Below are 19,150 nucleotides of genomic sequence, written 5' to 3' on the forward strand. Positions count from 1 at the left end.
CTCTTGAGTTTTGTCAGCTGCAACCTGTCAGTTGCACCATGACCACCTCCTGGAACACATCCTACTTTGGTCTGGAATAGAGCTAATGTAACAACTGTTAGCTAAATAGCCAATCATGCATTAGAGAGTCAGTTTACCTCTGTCAGCACCAATCATAATTCTTTCAAAACAAGTTATGTAACCTTGTGGGTTTTGCCTTTGTAAACCTGTACTGCCTGATTGCAATTCAAAGCATACGCATACTTCTGATGTCAGTAGTCTGTGTGCCTCATAGACTATAATCCCTAAAACGCCGATAAATGAAGAATAAAATAATATAGAAAAAGGAGTAGCTGATAAGAAATGTCAATTCTTTTTTGTTTTTGACAAAAGAAAGCTAGTACAGGAGTGGTGACTGATAGAATATGGAACCATAAGTACAATGCAGAAAGATGTTAAAACTCCCAGCAAAACTCAAGGAGGCTTAGAAATTGGAGATAAGAAGTATCAGTGAAAGTTTGTGGGAAAATCTGAGCCTGGAAATCTGATACCCAGGGCCCCTTCCCATCCAGAAGAATAAGTCTCCCAGGCCATGCAGAAGAACAAGTTTCATGATCTGGAGAAACTGGACGATAGTGGCTGACTTGGGCACAACAGCAGAAGGCCAGGCTGGAGTACTCAACAAGAACAGGTCGTTTACTCCCTCTCAGGGAGGGGTCTTGATCCCAGAGTGTGGACAGCCAAACTGTATTCTCTAGGGCAAGAGATTACAGAAACAGAGCACCAAGGACAAGATCTCCAGGGGCTGATATTTAGGGGCCTCCAACTGAAGGCTGGCTGGCTGTCCAGCCACTGCATTGTAACCCTAATTTCCCACATATCGCCCCATGGCTTTTGAGTGCCTCCCTCTTAAATAGGAACATTTGATATCACCAATTATTAACATAAAAATGGGGAAAATTTTTAAATTAAATATGAAAAACTTTTCTCTGTACAACACTACACAGTTAAACAAGTTAAAAAAACATTTTTAAAAAGCCAGAGGCCAAAAGTTAGCACTTGGAAGTAATAATATTAGAAATAGAAATAAAACTATAGGAAGATAATTTATAAAATACTATACAAAAGAGAAAAAAATTAAGAAAACAAGAGAATTGATCTAGGATGCCCAATATCTCATTAACAGGAGTTCCAGAAAGAAAGGAAAAGTAGAGGAAATTACCAAACAAAACGCACAGATTTCCCTTCTCTGCAGCAGAAAGAACCTGACACATAGAGAAGTGGGGTCCATATTGTCATATCACGGTGAAAGGTCAGAGTACCAGGAGGAAGGAGAAGATCCTAAAAACAGCAAGGGAAAACAATTCACACACATACAAGTGAAAAAACAAAATTGGAATGGGTAGTTCAGCAATGCATATGAAAACTAAAATTGTTGAGCAACATCTTCAAAACTCTGAGAAAAATGATTTCCCACTAGAATTCTCTATCCAGCCAACTCATCAACCCAGTAAGTAAGTTCTTAAAAATTTTACCTCTCAAGTAGCTTTCTTTTCTCAGGAAGCTCTTAAATATTTGTTCCACCCAAATTTGGAGAAAATCTAGAAGAAGGAAAACAGAATCCAGGAAATAAGAGCTCTAATGTAAGGTTTTGGTGTGGGAAAGGAATGTAGGTGCCAGGCTTCAGGAGGTGCTAGTTTGACTGAAGCAGGAGAAAATGGTGTATGTTGGGGATGGGGGGTGGGTGCGAGGAATCCTCCAGGGAAAGCATCTGGAAATTTTGTGAACAGGTATTCTATAAACCTGTTGAGAAAATTACCAATGGGTATAGAGAAGATCAGTACCACAAAGGTACTACTAGGCTCAGCCAAAAACAATATTTATACAGTTATAATAAACATTGGCTATTGATGATTGAATCACAAACTATGAGGACTGGGGAGTCTAAATTTCAACCACAATGGGAAGATAATAGATAATGTCTAAATTTTATAAATACAAAACATGCAAAAGCACACTATTTAAAATTATAGTCAGGATTGTGGAAAGAATTTCCAAGCAGTTGCCTCTGGGAAACAGAAACAGGTGTAAAGGAAAAAAAAAAAAAAGACTGATTGTCTTATAATCATTTTATATTAATTTTTTCTAATTTTGTATTATGAATTCAACCATACATGTAAGTATGAAAAATCCATATATCAAATTCATATACTTAGGATGGATTGTTAAGAAATTTACTTTTGGAGATTTCGGGGTCCTACCTGACCCCACTCCTGCTCTCTCCCTCCCGTGAGATGTTGCAGGCCCTTGCATGTTTTTATATCACATTTATATAGATTTATCTCTAATAACTAATGTTTCACTGTTTCTGGGCTTTCATACTTTATAGAAACAGCATCATACTGTACGTGTCATTTTGCAACTTGTTTTTTCATAACATACTGTGTTCCTGAGGTCTAACCATGCCGAAGCTTAGTTTTAGATCATTTTAGCTGTTGCGCATATTCAAGTGAAAGAAGGTCACACTATTTATGTGTTTGTCCTCCTGTTGATAGACATTTGAATTGTTTCCAGCAATTCCAATTGGATTAGTATCAATACAGCAGTGAACGCTCTTGTATGCGTCCTCTAGAAAAATGAGGTGGAACTGCACAGCCCAGGATCTGAATATTTTAAATTTTATAAAATATAACCAAATGATCTCTTTACACACCTTTTGTAATGGTCATTATCATAGTTGATTTCAATCCTTTTTGAGAAGGAGGATTATTTTCAAAGACAAAAAAAAAAAAATCATTGCCCTCTCTTCATGATAAAGGTCTAGTATGTAGTTGCTGAGCCAATGTAGAACAATATAAAAATTATTTTATAACAATATAAAAGAACTTAATATCACTTTTAAGTGGACTTTATTCACCACAAGAATATCTACATACTTTGCAGAGTGATTGGGTTGTTCATTATAGAGCCCTGGGACACCCTGTCTTGTACCTCTTGCAGCCTCAGCTACCATGCCACAGTACTCTCTGTGTATGGAGCCAGAACAGTCTCTGTACTTCAGCCATCCTGCCAAGACCCCTTCTGCATGGAAAATCCAAGATCATGCCAGCCCACACCCACCTCAGCTCCAGCCACGCCACTAGACCTCCAGTGCATGCCAGCCAACATCACCAGGCACATATAGTCTACACAGGGGATGATCATACATAAGACCATTCCTTTAAGTTTAGGAGAAGTAGCTGTTCAGTCTAATTTATACAAACAAACACAGAAAGTCAAGCAAAATGAAGAGACAGAAAATGCTCTAAATGAAAGAACAACAACAACAACTTTTTTTAAGAAAAAAAAAGTACTAAATGAAGAAGAGATAAGCAATATGCCTGATAAAGAGTTTAAAGTACTGATCAGGGGCAGCCTGGGTGGCTCAGCAGTTTAAGCACCTGCCTTCAGCCCAGGGCATGATCCTGGAGTCCCGGGATCGAGTCCTGCATCAGGCTCCCTGCATGGAGCCTGCTTCTCCCTCTGCGTGTGTCTCTGCCTCTCTCTCTCTCTATCATGAATAAATAAAAATAAAATTTTAAAAAAAGTACTGATCACAAAAATGCTCATCAGACTGGAGAGACAAATAGAAAAACTCAGAACATCAACAAAGTAGCGGAAAATATTAAAAAGGAGCAATCAAGGTTGAAGAATACACTAACTGAAGTGAAAAATACACTGAACAGAATCAGCAGATTAGCAGATGCATGGATTAGTGATCTGGAAGACAGAGTAATGATAAGCACCCAAGCTTCACTGCAAAAAGAAAAAAAACTAATTTTTTAAAATGAGGATAAGTTAAGGGATTGCTTGGGCAACATCAAGTAAACATTTGCATTAAAAGAATCCCAGAAGCCCAGGCAGGGACAGAAAACTTCCCTAATCTAGGAAAGAAAATAGATATCTGGGTTCAAAAAGCAGAGTTCCAAACAAGATGAACCCAAGAAGGTCCACATCTCAGCACATAATAATGAACATATTATTTTTTTAAAAGATTTGATTTATTCATTCATGAGAGACACAGAGAGAAGGCAGAGACATAGAGAGAGGAAGAGGCAAGTTCCATGCAAGGATCCTGGTGTGGGACTCAATCCCAGAGCTCCAGGATCATGCCCTGAGGCAAAGGCAGACGTTCAACTGCTAAGCCACCCAGGAGTCCCAATAATGAACATATTAAAGAGAATTGTAAAAGTAATGAGAGAAGCAAAAAGTTATGTAGAAGAGAAACCCCATAAAGCTATCAGCTGAATTTCTGTTGGTCTGTTTGCTTGTTTTACAGAAACCATGCAGGCCAGAAGGCAGTCAGCATGTGTCTCTCATGAATAAATAAATAAAGTCTTAAAAAAAAAAAGAGAACAAATACTGGACCAAGAGAAAAGGATATTTATTCATTAATTCATAATTAAGTAGACTATCTATCAAGAAGATCAAACAATTGTAAATGCTTATGCCTCCAAAATGGGAGTACCTAAACATATAAACTACTGAACAACAAACATACAGAAACTCACTGATAATAATGCAATGACAGGGGATTTTAACACCCACTGATGTCAATGGAAAGATCACCTAAGCAGAAAATCAACAGGGGATCAATGGTTTTGACACACTGGACCAGGTGGACTCAACAGATATATTCATAATATTTACAATGATGTGGAAAAAGCGAATAAAATTATGCTAAGTGAAATAAGTCAGAGAAAGACAAATACCATATGATTGCATCCATATGTGGATGTTAAGAAACAAAACAAGCTGGCAAAGGGAGGGATGAGAGAAGCAATCCAAGAAACACATTCTTAACCATAGAGAATAAACTAATAAATACCAGAGGAAGGTGGGGGGGGGATGGGAAAACGGGGGATGGGGTTGACAGAGGGCATCTGGGATGAGTACCAGGCATTGTATCCAAGGGTTGAATCACTATCTTGTACACCTGAAACTAATATTATACTGTGTTAACAAACAGGAATTCAAGTAAAACTTTAAAAAACAACAACAACAACAACAACAAAAAGGCACTGAGAGGAAAAAAGCTGCAACCAAGAATACTTCAGCATTGAAGGAGATACAGTTTCCCAGGCAAATAAAAGTTGAAGGAGCTCATCACCACTAAATGGGACTTCTTTAAGTGGAAAAGAAAAGGCTATAATTAGAAGAAAATTATAAATAAAAAGATGTAAAATGTGATAACATGCATATAAAATGAATAAAAAGGAAGTTCTTTCAGAGTGTGTTCAAATTGAAGTGACCATCAACCTAATACAGACTGCTGTATATTTAGGATACTATATATGAACCTCATGATTACTACAAACCTATAATAGATACCCAAAAAAATAAAGAGAAACAAAACCAAGTCTAATACTACAGAAAGTTATCAATCACAAGGAAAAAGGAAGAAAAGAAAAAAGGAAGAAAAGCAACCAGAAAACAATAAAATGGCTGTAAGTACATATATTACTTTAAATGCTCCAAATGACATAGGGTAGAGGGATGGACAAAAAAAGTTATATGTTGCCTACAAAAGACTCAGTTGAGACCTACAGACACACAGAAGCTGAAAGTGAAAGAATGGAAAAAGATATTCCAAGCAAAAACAAAAACAAAAACAAAAAAACAACCAACTAAAATGCCATGGTAGCAAGACTTTAACAAAAGACAAAGAAGAGCACAACATAATGATAGAGGGTTCAATCCAACAAGAGTATATAACAATGGTAAACATATCTGTACCCAACATTGGAGCATAAATACATAAAGAAAATATTAACTGACATGAAGGGATAAATTAATGGTAATACGATAATAGTAGGGTACTTGAATACCCCATTTACATTGATGGATAGATCACCCAGGCAGAAAATCAATAAAGAAGCAATGTCTTTGAAAGAAACATTGGACCACATGGACTTACAGATATATATGGAACATTCCATTGAACAATAATAGACTATGCATTCTTTTCGAGTGTACATGGAACATTCCCTAAGATAGATCACATGTTATCCTACAAAACAAGTCTCATTAGATTCAAGAAGATTGAAGTCCTATCATGCATCTGTTCTGACTACAACAGTATAAAACTAGAAATCAATCACAAGAAAAAAAATAGAAAAATGCAAAAATATGTGGATGCTAAACAACCAATAGGTTAATAAACCAAAGAGCATCAAAAAATACATAAAGGGAATCCTGGGTGGCGCAGCGGTTTAGCACCTGCCTTTGGCCCAGGGCGCGATCCTGGAGATCGAATCCCACGTCAGGCTCCCGGTGCATGGAGCCTGCTTCTCCCTCTGCCTATGTCTCTGCCTCTCTCTCTCTCTCTCTGTGTGACTATCATAAATAAATAAATAAATAAACAAACAAACAAATAAATAAATAATAAAAAATACATCAAGACAAATAAAAATGGAAATAATTAGTCTTAAGATCATTGGGGTGTGGAAAAGTAATGCTAATGGGGAAATTTATAGCAATACATGCCTACCTACCTCAAGAAATGGTAAATCTCATTCTAACCTAACACTTAAAGGAACTAGATAAAGAATAGAAAACATAATATAAAGCTAATAAAATGAAGAAAATAATAAAGATCAGAGTAGAAATAAATGAAATAGAGAATACTAATTTTAAAAATAGATCAATGAAACCAAGAGCTCATTCTTTGAAAAGATAAACAAATTTGATAAACCTTGAGCCAGACTCATTGAAGGAAAAAGAGCATACCTAAATTAAAAAAAAACACCACAGGAACAAAAGAGAAGTATCAACCACACCACAGAAATAGAGGGGATTACAAGACTACTATGAGTAATTAAATGCCAACAAATTGGACACCCTAGAAGAAAAGATAAATTATTAGAAACACATAATCTTCCAAAATTGAATTGTGAATAACAGAAAATATCAACAGATTAACTATTAGTAATGAAATTAAACTAATAATCAACACTCCCAACAGACAAGTTCAGGACCAAATGGCTTCACAGGTGAATTCTAACAAACATGTAAAGAGGAGTTCATTCCTATTCCCCACAAGCTATTCTAAAAAATGGAAGAAGGAAAATTTCCAAATAAAATTCTAGGAGGCTAGTATTACCCTGATGCCAAAACCAGAGAAAGACACTATAAAAAAGGAAAACTATAGGTCAGTGACCTTGATGAAATAGATGCAGAAATCCTCAAAAAATATTAGCAAACCAAATTCAACAATACATTAAAAGGATTATTCACCATGATCAAGCAGGGGGATGCAAAGATGGTTCAATATTTCCAAATCATTGAATATGATACACCCCATTAACAAAACAAAGAATCAAAATCATGATCATCTCCATCAATGCCAAAATAGGATTTGAGAAATTCAACATCTGTTCATGATAAGAACTCTGAACAAAATGGGTTTAGAGGGAACATAACATAATAAAGTTCATATATGATCAGCTAACATCATAGTCAGTGGTGAAAAACAGAGATTTTCCTCCAAAATGAGAAACAAAACAAGGATGTGACCCTCACCCTTTTTATTTAACATGGTACTGGAAGTCAGAGAATCACAAGAACTAAATGGCATCTGAATTGGTAAGGAAGAAGTTAAACTGTCACTATTTCCAGGTGATATGATACTACACATAGAAAATCCCACAGAGTCCACCAAAAAAAAAAATTATTAGCAATAATAAATGAATTCAGCAAAGTTGCAGTATACAAAATTAATACACAGAAATTGGTTGCATTTCTTTATACTAATAATGAAGTAGCAGAAAGAGAAATTAAGAAAAATTCTCATTTATAATTGTACCAGAAAGAATAAAATGCCTAAGGAATAGGCATTTATCTTTCACTAGTGAAAGATCAATCTTTCACTAGTGAAAGATAAAATATTAATATCACATTAAAATACTAGTGAAAGATGGGCAGCCCTGGTGGCCCAGCGGTTTAGCGCCGCCTTCAGCCTCAGGTGTGATCCTGGAGACCCGGGATCGAGTCTCATGTCAGGCTCCCTGAATAGAGCCTGCTTCCCCCTCTGCCTGTGTCTCTACCTCTCTCTCTCTCTCTGTGTCTGTCATAAATAAATAAAATCTTTTAAAAATAAAATACTAGTGAAAGATACTGAAGATGACATAAACAAATGGAAAGATATTCCATGCTCATGGAGTCAAAGAATTAATATGGTTAAAATATCCATACTCCCTAAAGCAATCTACAATTCACTGCAATACCTATCAAAATACCAATAACATTTTTCACATAACTAGGATAATCCTAAATTGTGTATGAAACCACAAAAGAGCCCTAATAGTTAAAGCAATCTTGAAAAATAACAAACCTTGAAATATCACAATCCCAGAAACCTTGAAGTATCACAATCCCAGATCTCAAAATATACTACAAATCCGTAGTAATCAAAACAGTTTGCTACTAGCACAAAAGACACAGATTGATGTAAAAATACAGAGAACCCAGAAAAAAACCTGTGCTTATATGGTGAGTTAGTCTATGACAAAGTAAGCAAGAATATACAATGGGGAAAAAAAAACAGTCTTTTCAATAAACAGTGCTGGGAAAATGGGAAAGCCACATGCAGCAGAATGAAACTGGACCACTTTCTTATACCTACACAAAAATAAACTTAAAATGAGTTAAAGATCTAAATGTGAGACCTGAAACCATAAAACTCCTAGAGGAAAAAAAAAGGTGGCAATTTCTTCATATTGACTTTAGCCATATTTTTCCATATATGTCCCCCCAAGCAAAGGAAACAAAAGCAAAAATAAACCATTGGGACTAAACTAAAAAGCCTTTGCACAGTGAAGGAAACCATCAAGAAAACAAAAAGGCAACCCATCAAATGGGACAAGATGTTTGCAAGTGATATAAATGATAAGAGGTTAATATCTGAAATATATAAAGAACTCTTACAACTCAACACCAAAAACAAAGGATAATCTGATTTTAAAATGAGCAGAAGACCTGAATATACATTTTTTTCCAAAAAACATACAGCTGTCCAACAGACACATGACAAGATGCTCAAGGTCATCAATCATCAGGGAAATGCAAATCAAAATCACAATGACATATCACTGGTTAGAATGAGTAGAATCAAAAAGACAAGAAATAACAAGCATTAGAATGTAGAGAAAAAGGAACATTCCTGCACTATACTTGGAATGCAAATTGGTGCAACCATGATGGAAACCAGTATGGAGTTTCCTCAATATATTAAAAATAGAAATACCATATGATCCAGTAATTCAACTCCTGGGTATTTAGCCCCAAAAGAGAAAGACTAAATCAAAAAGATATTTGCACCATGTTTCTTACAATAGCCAAGGTAGGGAAGCAATCCAAGTGTTCATCGAGATGAATCAGTAAGGAAATGGTATATGTACACAATGGAATATTACTCAACCATAAAAATAAATGAGCTCTTGTTATTTGTGGCAACATGGATGGATCTAGAGGGTATAATGCTAAGTGAAATAATTTAGAAAAGGGCAAATCACATGATTTCACTTATATGTGGAATCTTTTTAAAAATACACAAAAATAAGCAGTCATAAATACAGAGAATGGTTGCCAGAGGGGAGGGAAATCGGGGATGGGAAGACTGGGTGAAGAAGTGGGAGGTACTGGCTTCCAGTTATGAAATGAATAAATCATGAGGAAAATGGTACAGCATAGGGGATGTGTACCTGAAACAACTGTAACACTGTATGTCAACTCTACCTTAATGAAAAAGTGACTGGGTATGTCATGACCTGTGTATTTAGGGATCCATTCAAGGACAATATTAGATTCAAAACCTAAGTATCCTGAAAAAGAAAGAACCTGTTAAAAATAGTTCAAATAATATCTCAAGTCTCCAGGAAAGGAGTCCAAAGGACGGCCATTGATCACACACAGCAAACAGTCTTAAAATCCTCTTCCTCAGCTTTTTCCTCACAGCCTTCATATCCTGCTATATTGCCTTGCGTTTCTAGTCCTATCATCTAAATTCTCCTGAACTTGCTCCAAATTGGACCTAAGGTGCAATGTGTATCTGTGCCCTGGTCTCTCAAGCTCACCAGCTGTCCTCCTCCCCCTCTCAATTCATTCTCAATGGCTCCTTTCCAGGCTATAACTCTACCCACCTCCCTGAGCCCCAGGGGTCAGCAACCCTCAGTGTACAAGAATTCTTACCCCAGAGGCTGAGGTAGTACACAGCTGCCTGAACACATTGTGAGCCCATACATGACCACTAGTTTGTCAGTCTGTGGCAATGTTATGGATTTTCAGTAACTCATCAGTCCCAAGGGTCCCTGACCTATAATAGAAACTACTACCTCATCTTCTACCTCCCTTGAAATCTCTGCAGGACCCAGCTTAATAATTTACATGGTGTGTTTTGTGACAATACAGGGCCGCAACAATTTCTAAGTCCAAACTCATATTGAAACATGCCCACTCCAATAAATCAATGTTCTTACCTTGACTAATTTATTGACTCACTTGGCTGAGAAAAGAAGGTCGCGGACTGCATTGGAGTGGTTTCAAATTGATCTAACCACCAAACAAAAATAGAAAGCCTTTCATTGTTTATTTGCCCCACAGATTGAACAGTTTTCCATATTTCTTTTATTCTTACAACAATATCTGCTGACTCACATTTGGCACTCTGCACAATTTATGTGAAAATACTGGAAACCTCCACAGAATAAAAAGTTAAAAGGTTGAGAAAGGGATATAGGAGGAAGAAAGAGGGAGGAATAAAGTATCTAATTTATAATGAGAGCCCTGGCACCTCACTGTTTTAGCCAAAACACAAAAATGATGCTGTATCAACATAAAACCTAAATCTCTAGCATTCTAAAACAAAAATGCCCAGGCCTTCCCTTATTTTGGGAAATGCCCTCTTGGCTCCCAGAAGATAACCAACCCAGAAGGAAAATAAGCAGGAGTACACATAGATAACAAACACATACATTCATACATGTATTCCCAGGTGCTGTGAATTGGGAGTAGAGGGCAGCGTAAAAAGGGAGAACACTAAACCAGATGTCCGAAGTTGTGCCTTAGCACTGGGCTCACATACCAAGGGGTCTGGGTGAGGGTAGTAATGCTGTTCCTCTTTTTTTTTTTTTTTTTTGGTATATATATATATATATTGGTATATATAAATATATATATATATATATTTAAAGATTTTATTTATTTATTCATGACAGAGAGAGAAGCAGAGACATAGGCAGAAGGAGAAGCAGGCTGCTCCATGCAGGGAGCCGGACGTGGGACTCGATCCCAGGTCTCCAGGATCAGGCCCTGGTCTGAAGGCGGCGCTAAACCACTGGGCCACTGGGGCTGCCTTGGTATATTTTTTATTGGAGTTCGATTTGCCAACATATAGTATGACACCCAGTGCTCGTCCCGTCAAGTGCCCCCCTCAGTGCCCAACTGTTCCTCTTTCTAAGGGAATGTTGGCAAGGTGATCTCTTAAGGTTCTTTCCAACTCCACAATTCAGAATTCTCCTTTGGAGTCAGATTCCCCTATTTATCCTTAATTCTAAGAAAAAAGAGAAGAAAAAAAAAAAAAAAAAGAGCAAACACCACATAAAGAGCTTTACATTTGGAGTCAGAAGAAAGGGGTTTATATCCCAGCTCTGCCCTCCATTGTAGGATCTTGGGCAAGTTATTATCTCCTTCTCTTTACAGTTTATTATTATTACTTCCTCAGCATGTAATAATATTTTTCTTAAAATGTTGCTGAAAAGTGGTAAATATAATAACATATATTCTAAGTGATTCAATACTATGCAAATTTTGGTTATTAATATTTTCATGGCTCTGTTGATGGTGTTTGTTTCTCTATTGATAATGAGATAGTAATATATTGAAATTTCCCAAGATAAAAGGCTCATGTATAATATTCCTTTTCTCCTCCCCCCAAAAAAATCATTTGCATAGACCCAATGGCCAAAATTGTGGAATATTCTTTTGATTAATTATTCTACTTTAAAATCTGAACTAATTTCCATAACAAGAGATAGGAAAGATCACCAGCAATATCTCTTCAAGTAATTAAAAACCTATTATAGTTTCATTTTTAATTAAGTAGGCAGGGGAATAGTGTCAAGTTCAGTTGGCTAAAGCAAAATATCACAGATTGGGTGGCTTATCAATGGAAATGTATTTCTCATAGTTCTAGAGTCTAAAAGTCTGAAATTAGAGTGCCAACACGGCTGGGTGCTGGGGAGCAGAGTATTCTTGCTGGTTGCAGACCACTGACTGCTCACTGTATCCCTTACATGGCAGAAAAACAGCAAGGTAGCTCTCTGGTCTCTCCTTATGAGGGCACTAACCCCATTCATTAGGACTCCATCCTCCTGATCTACTCACCTCTGAGAGATTCTACCTCCAGATACCACCACACTATGAACTAGATTTCAACATATGAATTTGGGCAAGACACAACATTCAATCCGTAACGAATGGTGCTATACCAGAGTAAGAGACAATTCAGCAAATTCAAATATGCTGATGTGATTCGAAAAAGTCTACAGTGAAAATCTTCCATTTCTCTGCTATTTATTCCCCTAAGTTTAGGGGTGGAAAAGTTTTTTCTAGATATTGATTTTTCCCTTCACCTTCAGAACCTTTGGGTGTTTTTTCTCTCCAGACTCCTAAATGATTCTGTTCAACCTCCATTGTCTGATCAAGAGTCACCAAGAGATATTTACTCTGGGGGGGAATAAATTAAAAGCCAGCAGTGGCTGCTGTCTTCACATAGAAAGTTATGCAAATGTTCATCTGTTCTTTTGAAGCCTTGAACATCCTGTGGGACCAACAGTCTTTCTGCCAGAATTCATCATCCTACCGTTTAAAGTGAAGGTGCATTTACCTATAGCTCAGAAGGAAGCTAGCCACCAGTATTCACAGTATCAGAATGATCAGAAACTGCTTCCAAATACTAAATCTCATGGTGGAAATATGGTTCCTCGGGGCTACTGGAAGTCCACTGAGCTTTTCTCTCAACGCCCCACAAGCTGAGCCTGGACTGGAGGAATCTTAGCCAGGGAAGCCTTTGAGACAGAGAAAAAAAAAAAAAAAAAAACAACAAAATTTTTCATGATGTCCTTCCCCTCTCTCTTTGAAAATGGAACGAAACTTTAATTAAATGAAATGTTCCCAAAGAGGATGTTAATGGGATTGTTTAGCTACTGAATGAATAGGGAGGAACCCATTTCTTCCCCCAACTCCTGGCTGAATGTATCTTCCCAAAGAAGAGGGCCCAATTTCCTGGTTATATCCAGGGTTTGATTTAGTGTCAACTGTTTTGGGGGAAAACCTATGTCTTAGCAAAGTCATAATCTAAAGGATAAAGGCAATTGTGGAGGGCAAGGAAAGGCTCAGAGACTATTCTCAAGGAAGGAAGCCCTACTTTGTGGATTTTAGGCTCCCTAGATGGGCAGAGATGATGGAGCTTGTGCCAGGTGCCATATTACTGTTATAGCCCTCTATCATTATGACTACCCGTACAGGCAGGTTACTCAGGCATCCCACAAGCTAGAAAAAAAAAAATCCCTATTGTCATCAGTCCCTAATGATAAATAGTGAATAAAATCTGTCTTCTGTCTTTTTATAATATGGCCACACAGACATGCTAATAGCTACAGGTACAATGAGCTGAGAAGTGTGGGGTGTTATAAGAGAATATACAATGAATAGGAATTACCTGGGCAAACATGGGGAAGGTTTGAGGGGCAGAACAGTCATCATCCTTCCTGGCAGTGTGTAAAGCCCCAACAGATTAAGTACCTCACTAGTGAGAAAAGAGACAGGATCCAGATCTAGATTCCTGTCCTTCAAGGTGCAGGTACTCAGAAATGCCATCTGCAACTCGCGGCACAGCTTATGTGCCCAGTCCTATGTAGACAGAGGAAGAGAACTGCCTGGGAGCAATTGTCCTCAGGCTTTTCTCCTAAGTTGGGGAAGATTGAGGAGGGAAGGAATTTAGTCAACCTCATTCAACAAATAAAACAGATAGCATCTATTTAATATGTTTTCTATAAGTAGTCCTAAAAGGAATCTTGTATTACTAGCTGGGACTGTGCAGTGAGAGCTCAGAGCAGTCAGGCCTTGAACTTGGGGCAAAGTTGGAAAGATGAGCTGTCTGAGCCACCAGCACCACTTCCAGAGTTTGTGTCCATGGGACCTACACCCTAACCCACCAGGCTCTTGGTCACCCCCCATCCCAGATGCCTACCACATGGGCAAATGCTACATAAGCCAATCTCACACCTCGGGCATGTTTCTTCAAAGAGCGGAGGGCCAACTTTATGAAATGTAGATACCAAGGAAGATAAAATGCCCTGGCTTCCAGTTCCTTGGGAGGAGCTGAGCCTAACTTTGGCAATCATCTGACTCCAAATTCCAAAGCCTACTTCCAGTCATAGCTATAAGAGATAATTAGTAAATCTATCTTGAAAATATGAATGTAATGGATCGCATCTTTCTCTCTTTGCAATCTCTTTAGGGGATGCCCCATGATGTGCATCACATTCTGCTTTCATGCTTATTCAACAGTGAAGCTGTTTGCTCCCCCTTCTATCCTGGGTGGAAAAGTGTTCTGATTTGGGAGATTGTGTTTTTAATGATGGTTCTCCGATACTAGCCCCAGCCTTTTCCCACTGATAGGAAGAGGTGAATTTTATGGCTGCTTAGATTCCAGACAGAATGCTGACCTCTCACCAGGTTGGAGAAATGAAAGTATAAACTGTTCTCGTAGAATCACGTGGGAAGCAATTTCCAGCAGCATGTTTAGCCACGCTCTCAGAACACAGGTCAAGAACAGCCTGAGTCCCCTGTCAATCTCCCTCAGTGCCAATTTAATAAAAACCAGAATTTAAATTAGAAGATAAAAGTGCCTTGTATGGCTAGGGCAGTTGCAAAGGGAAGAAAATGAAGCCAGGCTCCCAAACCTAACAAAAGGAAGGAGGAGAAAAGCTTTGGAAAGATTCTGAACAATATTCCCAGGCTTGTTGTTTATGTTCTTCACCCTGCAGTGCTTAACAGCTATCTGCAGGGAAGCAAGTTGCGTTCACTTCTGCAAGACCAGTGGAGACTCTGCTGACAGATTTTGGTGGGGAGACCCCCAAATGAGGGGGAGGGCTGTAGAGAGGAAGAGAAGAAACCTGAATGCCTCAGACCCTTGAAAGAAGAAAGGAGAGCCTCGGAGAAGGTGAGCATCTTTGTGACCCGGGGACAGTGCCCATTTTACAGGGTGCTCTGTTGGGACACCTGGAAGACCCCTCAAGTCTGCTCACTTCCAGGCCAAAATGCCAGATTTTCTAACATCAGGACTTTGTGGTTTTGGTATATGATCTGATCTTGCTGAGAGGATGAAGACTGTTTATTCAACACTTGGTATATGCCTAGCATCTGAAGAAGACTCCAAGGCTCAGTCTTGTTTTGGATGGATGGATGGATGGATGGATGGATGGATGGATAGATATCTTCACTCCTGGATCTTTGTATTCAGGTCTTTGTTTAGATGTTCCCTCTTTGTAGAGGCCTTTCCTGACACCTATCTAAAGTAGGGATTTTGTCTCTCATTGTTGCAACATCCTAAAGTCATTCAATTTATGGCTCTTATTCCTACTTACAGGGAAACCTGTCTGCCTACTTTTCTGCTGTGTCCCAAGGGTTAAGAACAGTGCCCAGTACCTAGAACAGGCACCTGGTAGTCATTTGTTTAATTCATTAACTGATGGCAGGCTTCCAAAGGACCAGAGAGTCCTTTTGAGTTATGGGGAAGAGGAAAGAAAGCACAAGGGCACTGCTGTTTGTGGACAATAAAAAAAAAAAAGAAGGAGAAAAGATTTTTAAAATATAAACAAACAAAAAAAACAAAAACAAAAAAACACACAAAAAAAAATAAAAATAAAAAATAAAATAAAATATAAACAACTTTTTTCCTTTCCCAGTTTTGCCGAGAGCTACAAATGGCACTGCTGGAAATAGTTTTTAGTCAAGAGTCCTATAAACACAAGGCTGCTGTGCTCTGTTATCCCCCAGGCCAGGAGGGAAGTGTTCCTTCCCTAGTTGCTCTGTACCTCCCATGGATAGCTTGTCATCACTCTATACCCAGGTCACCTTCCTGCATGTTTGTGTTGCCCTGAGGACCTCTCCTGGATCTGAGTCCACTCCTTCCCCTTCACTCTCCCCCCCAGCTCCCACCACATGGCCTGGCCAGTGGTCAAGGTCAGTGTTACAAATGTGCACTGTATGAACTGCCACAGGGCATACCCTAAATCTACCCTTGCAAAACAAAAGCTTCCAAAAATAAAATATTTAATGTGATCTTGTTTCCTTGCCATTTACTTTTCTCATAAAAAGTGTGACCAAAAAGAATTTTTTAAAGGCATTCTATTTAATTGAAGCCACAAGCAGATGGTTCTGGTTAATTGGGGTTTTGGGGTAGGTTCTCTTTAGGAAAGATCCTGTCACAGGGGCTTCTTAGCATCTCCTTCCATGCCCCAGAGCTAAGTGCTTGGAGAACATATGCTCTTTTTGAGAACTCTAGTCTGTCTGCTCCGGGAATTCTTCCAAATTCCCACTAGTAGTGCTCATTATGACTCTATTTCCTTGTAAAAATACCATAAGGGTAACGACACCACATCTTTTTACAGCCTTTTACAATTTACAAAGCACCTTGACATCCATGGTCTCATCTTTACCACAGGCTGTTTGCTCTTGGAAAAGAGAGGCTCCATTTGGAATCTAGATTCCAGAGGGCAAGCAGGGATGTGCAGTGCCTTCTAGAAGGAGAATAAGGAGTGGACACATCCTAACACAGCTTCTCATGAAACAGCAAGAGTAAGGCATCTGTGCCCCTAACAGTAATAAGCTTGTGGGCCGATGCCATGTGGTGTCATTATTAATAATGGCTACTGTCTACCCAGCACCTGCTAGGTACCATGCCCTAAGAAAAATCCCATGGTATTGGTATGAATTTACTGAAAGACGAGCATTGGGGAATAAAAGGCTTATTTGGAACCCAAGCCAGGGCCAAAGCCTACCATATATATGAGAGAAGAATGAAACTTCTCTGTCAAGTAATAAATAGTCATGGCTGGATCCTCTCTTTCCTCCCTTCACTGATCACTCCTGCAACCATGGGGACAGCTCTGGGGACTGTCCAGGGCTATGCAGAACACAACTGGAAAATGGTGTGGAGAAGCCCTTGGCTAAGAGAAACAGAAGAGAAAAGAAAAAGTGAGAGGAGGACAGGAAGGCAGCAGAGGAACTGTTCTCCTGTGTGACACTCCAGCTCCTCTGAGAGTGAGGGGCTCAGCTAACAGGGAATCTCCTCATGGCAGACACAAACTTCGTGTCCCCCCCAGCACCCTTTCCTGTCTAGACACCTGCTACTGGGAGCGGCGGTCACCGTGGACACTTGCCATGTCTCTCCACTGGAGTGCCCCTGTGGAGGCAGAAACAAAGTCATAACTCTGCCTGCTGCCCATCCCCCGGCATTCATGAGTCCTTATAAAATGCATCCAGGCCAGCTGAGAGCTCTGCCTGCAGACTTCGGGGAGCCTTGAGAAGTCTGATCTCCTTGCATCTGTCTCTCTCATACTGGGCCTGGCAGATACTGATTTAGTAGAAACATAGATGGCTTGGGGAACTCACCTTGCTCAGACTTCCACAGCACCTCTCCACAGAGTTTGGTGAAGGCTCAGGAACTTGTCATCTATCATACTTGCTTCTCATTTTCCAGACAGCCTCCCTGGGTGTTTTCCTACCTTGTCAGAGCTAGTAGAGCCTCTCCCTGTTAGAACACCCTTCCAGCTTCTGCCCTCCCTACAACACAAGCCCCTAGAATCACAGCACTGAAAATGCACAAATCAAAGCCTTGTCTTTGAACATCACATTATCATAAAAAAGCATATTTGGAATTGGGCATACATAAAAATATAACCTCCGCATTTTTCTTAGTGCTAAAACTGGGTGAGCCATTGTTGCTACTTGAGAGGATTGTGATTACTGAGATGGTATACAACGTGCTCCATGCAGCACCTGGCACAGAGTAAGCACTCAGGAGATATTAATGAGTAAATGAATATAGACAAATAGATAAACAAGTAAATGAACAATAGAGCATAGGACTTGGGGTTAGTTGCCATTCTCTTTCTTTCCCTATGGAGATAATCATTATTTACTAACATTTATGCTTTAAGCAAATTGCTGTGATTGCTTAGAAACTTAGATCTCGTCTGAACTCCAGACATATGCTTTAAGCCCTATCCCAGAGGAAAGTAGATCCAAGTCAGTAAGAACATGGCCAGTGAGGCTAGACCACATTGGACCAAATCCCAATGGTGCCACTTAATAACTATGTTACCTTGTGCAAGTCACTTAACCTTACTGTGTCTCAGTTTCCTCATCTGTAAAACAGAGGTAGGGCTAGTAATTGACTCAGGGAGATGATGGGAAAGGTAAATGAGATAATGCAGAAAAGAGCTTATTCCACGGCCTGGTGCATGGCAAGGGGCTCCCTACATCTGTAGGTGACAGAGCAAGCTGCTGCTGCTGCTCCCATTACCACAGTAACTCTAAACGGACAGGTTTCTACTTGGCTCACTTTGGGGCTGCTGTTCCTGAATTCCCTCCTGCTCCTCTCACCCCTGAGCTGGACCCATTTGGATGGTACATTTCCCTTTAACCCCCTGAGATCACCCTCTCCTTCTGGGCAGCACACAGGCACCACCAGAAACCCCTAGGCATCACTCTGGGCAGGGACCTGCCACCTGTCCCCATTCAGCCTTCCTTCTCCCCACAACCTGCACCCTGAAGTTCAGGATACCACTGAAGTTGAGCCTCTCTTGGTTATTTTGGTTATGGCAAGGCTCTTCTGCTCCCCTCACATATCCTTCACATGTGAAACACGCACAGGACTGCCTATCCTGGAGCCAGCATAAAAGCAGAAGAATAAAAATGATGAGGATTTGGGTTGTGTGTTGGACTGGTGGGTTGTGGAAACTGCGACACCCCATCCAGCCCAGGCCGAAGGAAGGCAAGCTCTAAGACAACCATCCATGACCCCACCGCGCCAACAAAGCAAGATCAATCTCTTATTCCCTGGCTG

The sequence above is a fragment of the Canis lupus genome, chromosome 21 (assembly GCF_003254725.2).
Source record: "Canis lupus dingo isolate Sandy chromosome 21, ASM325472v2, whole genome shotgun sequence".
NCBI lineage: Eukaryota > Metazoa > Chordata > Mammalia > Carnivora > Canidae > Canis > Canis lupus.